General features: G+C 43.0%; 1 long non-coding RNA gene across 1 annotated transcript; it reads left to right on the forward strand.

Moving 5' to 3' along the window:
- Positions 1 to 1,565: 1,565 nt before the first annotated feature.
- Positions 1,566 to 10,933, forward strand: LOC311518632. The gene is made up of 4 exons (XR_014711056.1): positions 1,566 to 1,675; positions 4,191 to 4,278; positions 6,445 to 6,571; positions 10,727 to 10,933. It is a non-coding gene; the product is annotated as an uncharacterized lncRNA (long non-coding RNA).
- Positions 10,934 to 12,497: the final 1,564 nt, after the last annotated feature.

Genomic DNA, 12,497 nt, shown 5'->3' on the forward strand with positions numbered 1-12,497 from the left:
TGGCCTCACCAGTGCTGAATAGAGGGGAATAATCACTTCCCTTGATCTGCTGGCAACGATCCTACTAATACAGCCCAATATGCCGTTGGCCTTCTTGGCAACAAGGACACACTGCTGTTTCATATCCAGCTTCTCATCCACTTTTCTGGAGAACGGCTGCTTAGCCACTCAATCCCCAGCCTGCAGCAGTGCATGGCATTTTTCCTTCCTAAGTGCAGGACTCTGCACTTGTCCTTGTTGAATCTCATCAGATTCTTTTTGGCCCAATCCTCCAATTTGTCTAGGTCACTCTGGACCCTATCCCTACCCTCCATCGTATCTACCTCTCCCCCCAGCTTAGTGTCATCTGCAAATTTACTGAGGGTGCAATCCATCCCATCACCCAGATCATTAATAAAGATGTTGAACTAAGTGTATTAATACCTCCATGGTTTGCAGCAGAAATATTAAATTGGGTAGGTGAGAAGCGCTGAGGCCAGGCCTGTTCCATTGCTGCCTCCATGGAACGCCATTCAGGCTTGGTTAAATTATACCCTAACAAAATGCCCATGTCCCAGCTGTGTTTTCCTGTACAGATCCAGCTAGAGGCTTGTTGCTAAAAAAAAAAAAAACCCAACACTGGATTTGCACTTCACACCACAGGAAACTTTATACACTTTAAGTCTGGCAAAGTTGTAAGTAATTGAAAACAGGGGCAAATAGAATAAAGTGTCAGGCAACCTCAACGTTAGGTGTCTTTATCTGCGCCACCTGAAACATCTAACTAACGTTATCAAAGGTAACACAGCTTTTGATTTATGTTAATGAAGGTGATAACGTTCAAAGCCAATGTGAAGTGAAAATCTGTAAGGTGAACTCAACTAAAATCTTATAGGGCCTAGGCAACCAAAAGAGCCAATGACTGGCACAAAGCAGAGGCAACTTTATATTGTTAGTAGTAGTAGTAGTATTTATTTCTAAATATTTCATACCATTCTACTATCTCACAAATGAAATTTAGAGGTTTCCCAGCTACTGGTACAGAGCCATGTAGAGCAGTTTGTCTTACTGTTGATTTAATTGTTAACAACTTTATTAGTAATAAATGAGTCAAGTGGCTTTATGTTGCTGCATGATGAACTATGAAACACATACAGAATCATCAAGGAATGTAAAAGGACTTTACATATAGACTCTCTCCTGACTAAAAGAAAGAGATTTCTGCCGGCCGCTCAAAGTGCTGACAAAGAAACTGACACTTGGGGAAGTGTCAAGTTGGCCAAGAACAGCAAGGCAGGGAGGCCTATGGAGAGTGGCCTGAGGATGTTCATGGATGATCAGAGGTGTTCGTTATATGTCCCAAGACATTTTGCACAAACTTCTGTGGGCTACCGTGTTTTACACAATCTGGGATGGCACAAGATGTTTTGCTCAAAGACCATGGCATTTTCCCAACAGAGAGTTGCAAGAATTCCAACATCCAGATTGTGGTTGGAAATTTAAAATCTTCCCCAGAAGCACAGATCACTTTCTGATTGGCCCACGGCAGATTTGCAAAGAAGAAAACAAGCCTTCAAAAACTATATAAAACAGGTTCTTCTGTTCAAAACATCACTCTCTGTAGCTCATAAATCTGGATCAGAGAGACGGCTAGCAGGACTGTCATCACCTGGCAACTGAGAGCGCCTCCTGTCTGGTAACTACTAAAGTCACTTTTTTAATAATCACCCTTTTAACTCTCCTTTTAAAATCTTATCTAGGCAGACAGCTATGAAATCCAGAAAGAGAACAAGTAGTGAATGAACTACCTGAATGAATTTTCTAGCAACCACTCAAGGCTACTGGGAGGCTGAGCTGGAGAACTCGCTGTCATGCCAATATAAATGGATAAGTAGAAAAACTGCCTGTGTTTTGTTTACCTCAAGGAAAAGTTGGTTATTTTAAAGCTTCCTGAGTTAAAATCATCTGCAGGATAATTCCAGTTATCTGAATTCCTTTTATCCAGAAATCCTAGTTATCCAAATGCATAGCGTGTCCCCTGTAGTGATGTGTTAGTTAATCACCCACTGATTAAGTAACCTTAAGGCTGAGAACTACAATTTGGAAAAACTTCTGGAGTTAGGGATGAGACCAGCAAGAAAAGGGGGGAAGAATGAGAGATAAGGTGGGGGAGGAGAGCAAAGAGGGGGACAGAGAGAGAGGGAGCAAACAGGCAAGATAGAAACAAATGAAGGGGTTAAAGTGAAGGCTGAATGGAGAAGGACTCAGGCGGAGAAAGGACAGGGGAAGAAAGGAGAGGAGTTAAGAGATAGAGACCACGGTAGGAGTGAGGTGAATGAGAGGAGGGTGGAGGAGAGAAAAGGGGAGGAACCAAAGGAGGAGAGAAGAGGATGTGGAGGAGCCACAGGAGACAGGAGCATCCTTGGTGCTGCTTGAAAATGTTCTGATAGCCCTGGGTTCTGCAAGCACCAGTACAAACAGTGAGGGGTAGGGTCAGCTTACTCCCCCGGGGCTGTCAGTACTGAGAAGCACTCGTGCAGAACCAAGGAGGCTCCTGTCTCCTGCAGCTTGTCCCCCTCTCCTCCTTCTTTCCTTCTCCTTTTCTCTCCTCCACCCTCATCTCTGCCTCTCTTTGGGCTCTGTCTATATCCTGCTGGGACCCACATCATTGCAGCATAGCACAGCCCCTCATGTTCCTCCTGCCCCTGGCTTCTTGCTCTAAATTTCCTAGCATTTCCCTTTAGCCAAACTCCCGGTTATCCAAAAGTTTCTGATATCCCCAGGCCAGGAGGATGGAGAAAAGCAAGCTGTTATAAAGTGTGTGACATATACTTGTATTTCACTACCAAACTGAAGCTTAGTTGTCCAGAAATTAGAGTGACTCCATACGTGATTTTGAGTGCTGAGGGTGAGAAATACTTGTAAAAGGAAATATTTCCTACAGCAAAAGATAGCTGAGAGAAACCCTGAGTGTTTCAGAGTTTATCCGTTTTTGTGGTTGAGCGAAATTGGCAGTTCTAACCCAAAAAGAGGAAGAAGCTTTGAATTGCCTGGTAATTGTTACCACTATTGGAATATTTAGTTAACCTTGGATATTTAGTTAAAGTGGCCTAAATATTGGTAAAATTCCAGAGAAACTGGAATACTGTAAATCATTATCTGCATTATCTGTCTGGGGTTTAATGTGTGATAACTAATTAAATTATCATTCTTAGAACTTAAGTAACTTGTTTGGTTTTCTAAACTGTAAATTTAGAGCTTTTTGGTTCAGTTGCCATAGGCATTCCAATAATTTCACTGGTGATCAGCTTAATTAGAAATGAATAAGAATCTGCATTTAAGGTTTCATAGTTCCATGTTGGTACCAAAGTCACCTGCCCAACATTGTACAGAACTTCGGTAAAGTTTAACTAAGAAACATGACTATATAGCCTAGAATGAATTGATGTGATTTATTATCTCTTGATAAACTATAACATCACGTGATGAATTTGTTCTTATAAATTTCACAAACGTGAGCATCCAACCACCTTTATTTTGCTCTGTAATTCCTTAATTGCTTTCAATTCTATATTGGCTAATAAAATACATAAATATTTATGAACTGATAATTATCCAGTCTGTACTTTGGCTAAGGAGAAAGAGATTACCATGAGAAACCTAATTTCAGAAACTGGTTAATTACAGTTAGTTACAAAACATCTGTTTTTAAAATATATATTGCCTCACATAATTGTATTTCTGTAGTATTTCTATGGATCTATATTGATAACAATCATTATTATTGAGAGATTTAGAATTCAAAAAAGAACTACCGGTAGATAAATTCATGAAGGATAGGTCCATCAACGGCCATTAGCCAGGATGGACAGGGATGCAAAACCATGCTCTGAAGTGTCCCTAGAACACTTATTTCACCAGAAGCTGGGAATGGGCAACAGGGGATGGATCACTTGATGATTACCTGTTCTGTTCATTCCCTCTGAAGCCCTTGGCCTTGGCCATTGTCAGAAGACAGGATACTGGGCTAGATAGACCTTTGGTCAGACCCAGTACGGCCATACTAAAGTTATGTTCTTATTACAGAACACATATTATAAATTTAATTTGGATTAGAACAATATTTCTAGTGCTCAGCATATCACAGTCTTCAGTGTCCAAGAAATATAGGGACTTTGTCTCCTCTCTGTCTTGGTGTTTCTTCCCTCTAGTGACACTGAGATCCCAGCCGACGTTGAGCCATGAAGATCCTTTATCTGCTCTTTGCTCTTGTCTTCCTGGTGCTCCAGGGTGCCCCAGGTAAGATGAAAAGGAAGACAAGGGATGAGCTAGAGGAATAGCTGGGAGCACACACTAAGGTTGCCCAATGCTTTCTATTAGAAATAAGTTTTTGGCATTTTCCTTATGAGTTCTAGCACCTCTTCAGTTTTCAGACAACATATGAAATTTTAGAGGCATTGTCCTGAAGGCCAGGATGTGTCTTTGCTGCCCCCAGTAAGAATCATTGAGATCTGACTGAATTATAACCAGTCAAAAAAAAATTCCCTTCAGTGTTTTCCTCAGAGCTTGCTGGGACTTGCTGTAAGCCACCCCATGTTCTAGCTGCATGGCACATACTCTTCCTCTAACAGGCAATCACAGGACTGAACATCCAGATGGGATACAGAAAAAATGAAGTCTGACCAACCTCTTTCAATATACCCTTTGGTCTAAGGGAAGGTTCATAGGGCTGGGAACAGTGAGACAGTTTTTGCCGACACAACCATGTTCCATTTAGGATGCCCAATAACCTCCAGTTTAAATGCTCTAACCTAAATTCCCAGAAGCTGGGAATGAATGACAGGGGATGGATCACTTGATGATTACCTGTTCTGTTCATTCTCTCTGGGGCACCTGGCATTGGCCACTGTCGGCAGACAGGATACTGGGCTAGATGGACCATTGGTCTGACCCAGTAGGGCCATTCTTATGTTCTTACGTAAATAGTCTACAGGGTTTGGCTCTGCACATTTGAGCTGCATTTTCAAAATAAGGGTCCTTCAGGTATAAACAAAAACTGGAAATTGGTCATGAAGACACTATTCCCAAGTGAATCTTCAGAATAAAGTTTGGGCAGAGTCTCACAGACATTCAGGCATTCAAACCAGAGGGGCTTTTTCAAGCCCTTCTCTTTCAAAAAGTTGTAGTCATGCAACTCAGCGCTGAGCCAGTTCAACCCTACTTAGCCAAATTACATTGATGGTACTGCCTGGTACATCACTCTCAGAGCCTGATGAAATCAAAACCACAGTAGCGGCCACTAAGGGAAGTTAGTGATGTAGGCAGCCTCTTGCTTTGCATTCCTTAAAGCAGAGGTCTCAAACTCAATTTACCTTAGGGCCAGTGCCAGTCCTCAAATCTTCCCAGCGGGCCAATAATGTCGCTCATGCCACTCAGAACCTGCCCCCCAAAACTCCACCCCCCACCTGCCTAAGGCTCTGGGAGGGAGTTTGGGTGGGGGAGGGGTGAGAGGTTGGGCTCTGGGAGGGAGTTTGGGTGGGGGAAGGGGTGGGGTTGCGAGCTCTGGGAGAGAGTTTGGGGGTTGGGGGGTGTGGGGAGGGGGTGCAGGCTCTGGGAGGGAGTTTGGGTGTATGGAAAAGGGGTGGGGATGCGGGCTCTGGGAGGGAGTTTGGGTGTGTGGAAAAGGGGCGGGGATGCAGGCTCTGGGAGGGAGTTTGGGGGCGGGAGGGGGTATATGGGGAGGGGGTGGGGGTGCAGGCTCTGGGAGGGAGTTTGGGGGCAGGAGCGGGTGGGGGTGCACGGTGCAGGATGTGGGAGGGGATGGGGGTGTGGCGCTTACCTGGGGCACCGCCCCCGCAGCTTCCTATTGGCCGCAGGGGCACTGGGGGCAGGGGCAGCACTGAGGCACAGCCCCTTCCCGCCCCGGGGCCACTCTGGGGGGGCCAGCAGACACATGGCGGAAGCAGGCAGAGGTCGCTCAGCTCCGCTGCGCTGCCAGGGCCGCAGGCCATTGTAAATCACCTGGGGGGGAGCGCCCAGGAGCGGCAGGTGGGGCTAAGGGAGAGACCCGGCCTCAAAACTATTGGAACCCTGCGGGCCACACTGGGGAGGTTCGCGGGCTGCAGATGGCCTGCGGGCCGGGAGTTTGAGACCCCTGCCTTAAAGGGATGGGGCAGTGAACGACAGCTGTGCTCAGAGGTACGGTTCTGAACTCTGCAGCTCGGAAGTCAGTGCCCCTGTTTAATTCACTCACGCCATTGTTTTCTTAGAGGCTGTCACTGCAGGTGCAGAGAAATGCAGCTATTTAAATAGCACTGAAGCTGTGATAAACTTTAGCCCTGGAAAATAACTGGGCTGACTTCCCCAAGTCTTAGTGCCTGGGAAATGCCTGTTATCCAAGAATCTCAAGTCGTATTTACCCTACTCTGCAGAATGATGATTAAGACTCTTTTTTTCTTTCTGCAGAATTCTCGCAGGCTTGGAGGTCCAGGAAGCGATGTAGCTATGTTTCTGGTATCTGTTTCACTGGACCATGTCCCTACAATTATATATTCGTTGGAATATGCTCTCGAAAGTACAGCTGCTGTAAACTGTAAGTTCAACAAGTCACAAGAGAGACATCGCCGTGTGAACGGAAATATTTCTTCCTCTTTGTCCAATATCCAAGCTGAAGTTTAATGCGCTTGGAGGCTCAGTCCAGAGGCAAGGGACAAAGGATACTTAAGCCACTTTTGTGCTCTCCACATTCTAGGCCACCAATGGCTGGTCCTACTTACAACTGCCTTACCCAGGTTTTCTTAGGGTTAATCCACAGCCTGGAGCAGCTCAGAGTCTGCACAGTTCTCAGCGTTACTGGGTATGTCCCCTTAGACCTGACAGCCTCCAGCAATGTCTCCAGCACCACCCCAGCTCCAATGCTTGCAACAGGGACAGCATAGCCCTCTTATGGCAGCCATGTACTGCTCATGCTTTGGGCGAATTCTCGCCCCAGGACATTTGGTGCTTTTACAGCCTCCATATGCTGCCAAAGCTTCATATATGGGCAGAGGTTGGGGCCCAAAAACCCCATTGTCTACATTGCTTTTATATTTTAGAATAGAGAAATCAAGCAGTAACAAAAAAAAAGTCTGCAGGAAAGAGTACAGGAACTGTGTCTACTCTATCAGTCTGCAGAGGAATGAAGGCAATTAGAAATAAAATAATATCTATAACAAATGAGAAACATGGGAAATAGATAATAATCAATCTAAATTAGAAGTGATGCAGTGCAGCAATATGATAAGGGAAGCTAAGGACATTAGGGAAGAATCCATGGCTGGCGGGCTAAGGACAAGAAGGCATTTTTTAAATATATCAAGAAGAAAATAAATCCTTAAAATGCTATGGGCCCATTCCTGTATGGTGGTAAAATTGTTAATAATGAGGCAGAAAAAGCATAAGTGTTCAATTAATATTCCTCTTCTGTATTTGGAAAGAAGTAGGTTGATGTACTGATCTTACAGGAGGATGGTGAACTACTATCTAGTCCATTCGTAACTGAGGAGGATGTTAAACAACATCTACTAGGTATAGACCATTTTAAATCAGCAGACCTGGATAACTTGTACTGCAGAGTCCTAAAAGAGTTGGCTGATGACATCTCTGTTCCACTGATAATTTTTAATACATTTTGGAATGTTGAGGAAATTTCAGAAGAGTGTGGCTGTTATGCCAACATTCAAAAAGGGTAGTCCAGGTAACTATAGGCCACTTAGCCTGACATCAATCCCTGGCAAAATACTAGAAAAGCTGACTCAATCAATAAAGAATTAAAGATTAGAAATACAGATAATACCATTCAACATGGCTTTTTGGACAATAGGTCATGTTAAATAAACCTTATTTAATTTTTATGACATTACAAATTTAATTAATAAAGGTTTCTGTGTAGATGTAATATACTTATATTATTGTAAATAGTTTGACTTAGAAATTCTATGGCCTGTGTTATACAGGAGGTAAGACTAGTGATCTAATGGTCCCTTCTGGCCTTAAAATCTACAAAATTATGGAGAAAAGCCAAAAATGTTTGAATGTATTGACACCTGAGGGTGGATGTAAATGTGTGTGTGTGTAGGGAGGGTAATAAAGTAAATACAGTAAAGTATTTTCAAACTAGTTAACTCAAAAGTGGCAGAACGTGGTAACTGAACGTGTGTCCTAGTCCTCACTAAAGGGTCCATCCAGATGAACCCAGTGTGAAAAATATTTGAGTGGAAACTAACAAATTCATTAAAACATCAGTCGAACAGGTACAGTGCAGCATTTCATTGGGCTTCCTTACAGTATATATGGGTCCAGATGCTGCAAATTCTAACGTGCATGAGGAGCTGCATTGAGAGTATAGTAGCTTGTGTGTGACAGCTTGCAGAATAGGTAGAACACATAAGTGTGAAGGGCATTGTAACAGATGGAGGATTGAAGCAGACATCTCCAGAGTGAAGCACATGAGTCTCTACAATTTGAGCTAAAGGGCCAGGCTCTCTAGCTGAGGCTATAAAAGAATCCCATTCTCTGTAGCTCAGTGTGACATAGGAGGGTGTGATCCAGGCCAGTGAGGGGTTGTGTCATCTCTGCCCTGCAACCTTGGGAACCTGACTTTACCTTGCCGCAGTAGCTCCCACCTGGGCTGCTCACAAACTGCCTTCCAGCATGCAAGTCACCCCCTGAGTGTCTGTGTGTAACTGCAGCCTGCCAGCCACACTTGAGTCACTCTCTGGCTCTGACCAGCTTTGGTTAGATTGCAAGGTCACCCCAACACACTCTCAGTCCCGGATTTCCCCCCAGAAATGTATGTCCTGTACTGTCCATCCCTCTCCTAGACAGACCAAATATATTAAGCGTGTTATTCCTTTAAGGGAATAATATATGCCAGTTCATCACTTTAAATGGAATTACCCAGACACTTTAGCTTAAACATACTGAATTAGATAAAAACAATAAAACAAGTTTATTAACTCTAAAGAGATTTTAAGTGAGTACAAGCAATGAGGCATAAAAGTAAAAAAATGGTTAAAAGAAAAATAAAGATAAAATACTTTCTAATGCCTAACTTAACAAACTATATTAGACTCAAGCAAAGTTTCTCACCACATGCTTCCAGAAGTCTTACTGTCCAAACTCTACAGGTCAGGACCCCTCCCCCAGAGTCCAACAGCTATTTCTTTTGTCTTCTCAGGTGCAAAGAGTGAGATGGACAGGGAGACAGAGGGGTCTCTTGTGGTGTTTGTACCTCCTTTTTATAGTTTCAGTCCCCCACTTGAAAAGCATTTCCAGCTGAGAACCAGGAGACAAAAAGTCTGCGTGGAAGGATGTTCCCTGCTAGGTTTTTTCACCTGTGTATGCTCACATGCAGGTTTCCTTTTGTTTCCTCCCTTCTCCCTTTTATGACTCCATTTACCACTTACATGCAAATCAAGGCAAACATACACTCCTTTGTTCAAGACAGTCCAGTTTGGTTCTCTATGAGTTTTGAACATGCAGTTTTAACATCATATAGTGGAAAGTTTATAACTTCACACATAATGCTGCTATACACATTTTACCATGATATCACTGATCAGCAAGTCATGAGTTTTTAATGATACCTCACAAGGCATACCTTGTGCAAAGATTATTGCTATAATGTGTAGGGAGTGCATTCTGTCACATTGAGACACAGAGGGGACATGTAATGCACGCTGACCAGTGGGTGACACAGGCATATCATCAGAAGCGCTGACTCTTCCATATAATTAAAACAGCACCAGTCCACTAAAGATTGAAAGCCATTTAAGATCTCATGAATCCTTCAGTCCTTAAAGCAGCTCAGTACAGACTCTTAGCCCTTTATTGTTCCCCTTTTGAAGACCAAGGGAGGCAATTATGAAAATCTTGGTGACATCAATGTGAACACTATTCGGAAGGGTTTTTTTAATGTTTTTAACATGAAGGCTCCTTTGTAAAGTTAACTTGGCCACATGGCAAATCTGCAGCCTTTCTATTCCTGCTCTGCTTGTTTCAGGCAGTATCTGTCAAAAACGATACAGAATGCCCAGTCAGGTCAAATTAATGTTACATCAGGTACAGCTCCCCGAGAAGCAGTTGGGAAGGTGAGAGATTTTCCCACCTATTAAAGCACCAGAGACGCAGGTTGAGGACAGGCCGTGTGAAACTGGGAGCCCCTTGGACCTGTAGGAACTAGGCTTGAGGTGACCAGGGTAAGCAGCTGCAGGGTGACGCTCTTGGCTGATTCACTGAGCATGCCCAGAGATCTGTGCCATCACCAGGCCAGGCTGCTAGTATGGAACTCCCACCAGAACAGAGCTAACCATAGATAGTATTGGAATTTCCTTTCATTCATTAAGAGCAAGTTATTTATCAACTAAGTAATTATCTGTCATTTTAGCTTCAGCTGTGCCCAAGATGTGTTTGATAGAACTGTATCTGGATGTGAGTCGTGCTTTTCTGCAGTATAGTTTTAGTATAGTTTTTACAGGCAGCCAGTTCACCTGTTTAGATCCATACAACTATCCTCCTTAAAACTCTGTAACAGAATATCGCAGTAGGGGAAATAATTTCCCTTTGATGGAGTTAACCAGGAACCTCTTCACTCACCACAGAGTGACTGGGCAATTCCTCCTGTGCTTTTTGATTTGAAATCAAACATCACATTATTCCTGTTCTATGGGAAAATATCAAAAAATCTGATTCTCTTTTCTTTGTACAGGAGATATTTTGAGTGATTGTCTAGGCAGGATCTCTGGGAATCTGAGAGACAGCCACTTGCTTCTAAAATCATCAGATCCTGCTTGAATGGTACCCTGGAGTGCGGGTTATAAAAAACCTTGTGAGCTGGAGTAATTCGAGAAGGAAGCTCCTGTATCACCCATATAAGATTTGTTACTCTCCTTTTAATAAAAGCCAGTTAATTTGAGCTAATCTCGGTGTGTATGTTTGTGTTGGTGGGAGGCAAGGGGACTGTTTCTATTACTCTTCTCCTTTAGAAATTCAATTAGTTTATTTTTTAAAATCAAAAAGAAAATACCCTAAAAATGTCCCTATCACATGTTATTTCCACACCTGGGTAATTGTAGACCATGGTCCACAGATCTCTGTCGGTTCCAATGAGCTCCTATAGGTGGATCTTTATTTCTTATAGTTGTTACAAATCCCTTCAGTTTGTGGTGTCAGAGGAGCTGGGTTCAGTCACAGATTGGCTGTCCAATATGTAACACACTCCATGGATCTCCATGGCACCTAGACCTCCTCCCTCTGCTCCAAAACTCATCATCCACATTGAGGAGAACAGAGGAAATTAGGCGAATCTGCATTAAGTTCAGAGGCCTGATTCTCCTTCCTTTAGGCTGACCGGCCTAAAACAGGAGTAACTCTACAGAATCCATTGTAGTTACACTGGTTTAAAACTTGTGTATGTGAGATCAGAATCAAGCATACAATTGTCCATAAAGAGACAAGAACAATTTTACAAAAGAAAAAGGTTTTCAGGTGTTTCAATCTGTCACATGATCTCCCAGCAGACATATCTGATCCCACTCTGAAACTTACCTCTGCTATTGGACTGTGCATCAGAAATTTCAGGCAGATTCTTTTTTAACCCTTTCGATGTGGTGGAACTACATGCAAAATTTAGCACAGCCTTAATTAGAAACACGCTGCCATCTTTCCATGATTGTTTTCATTGCACTGTCACTAAAGTCCAAATTTCCTCCTTTGACAAGGTAACTGGCCTAGTGGATGGGGGGAGCAGAAGATGTAATAAATCTTGATTTTTAGTAACTTTTTTGACACAGTCCCAAATGACTCTCATAACCAAACTAGGGAACTGTGGTGTAAATGAAATTACTACAAGGTGGGTACACAACTGGTTGAAAACTGTACTCAAAGAGCAATCATCAGTGGTTTGCTGTCAAACTGGGAGGACGTATCTTGTGGGGTCCCACAGGCCTCTGTTCTGGGTCTGGTACTATTCAACATTTTTGTTAATGACTTGGAAAATGAGTGGAGAGTATGCTTATAAAATTTGCAGATGGCACCAATCTGGCAGCGATTGCAAACACTTTGGAAGGACGGGATTAGAATTTAAAGCAATCTTGATACATTGGAGAATTGGTCTGAAATCCACTAGATGAAATTCAGTAAAGTCAAGTGCAAAGGGCTTCACTTAGGAAGGAAAAATCAAATGCACAAGTACTAAATGGGAAATAACTGGCTAGGTGTAGTACTACTGAAAAGGAACTAAGAATTATAGCAGATCACAAACTGAACATGAGTCAACAATGTGATGCAGTTGCAAAAAAAGGCTAATACCTTCTAGGAGATATTAACAGGAGTGGAACAATTACATCCCATGTCTTACATACAACACTCCTGCTGGTGAGGTCTTAACTGGAGCACTGTGTCCAATTCTGGACAGCACACTGTAGGAAATACATGGACAAGTTGGCAAGAGTCCAGTGAAGAGCAACAAAAATGATAAA

This window comes from Lepidochelys olivacea, assembly GCF_965140295.1.
Source record: "Lepidochelys olivacea isolate rLepOli2 genome assembly, chromosome: 3".
NCBI lineage: Eukaryota > Metazoa > Chordata > Testudines > Cheloniidae > Lepidochelys > Lepidochelys olivacea.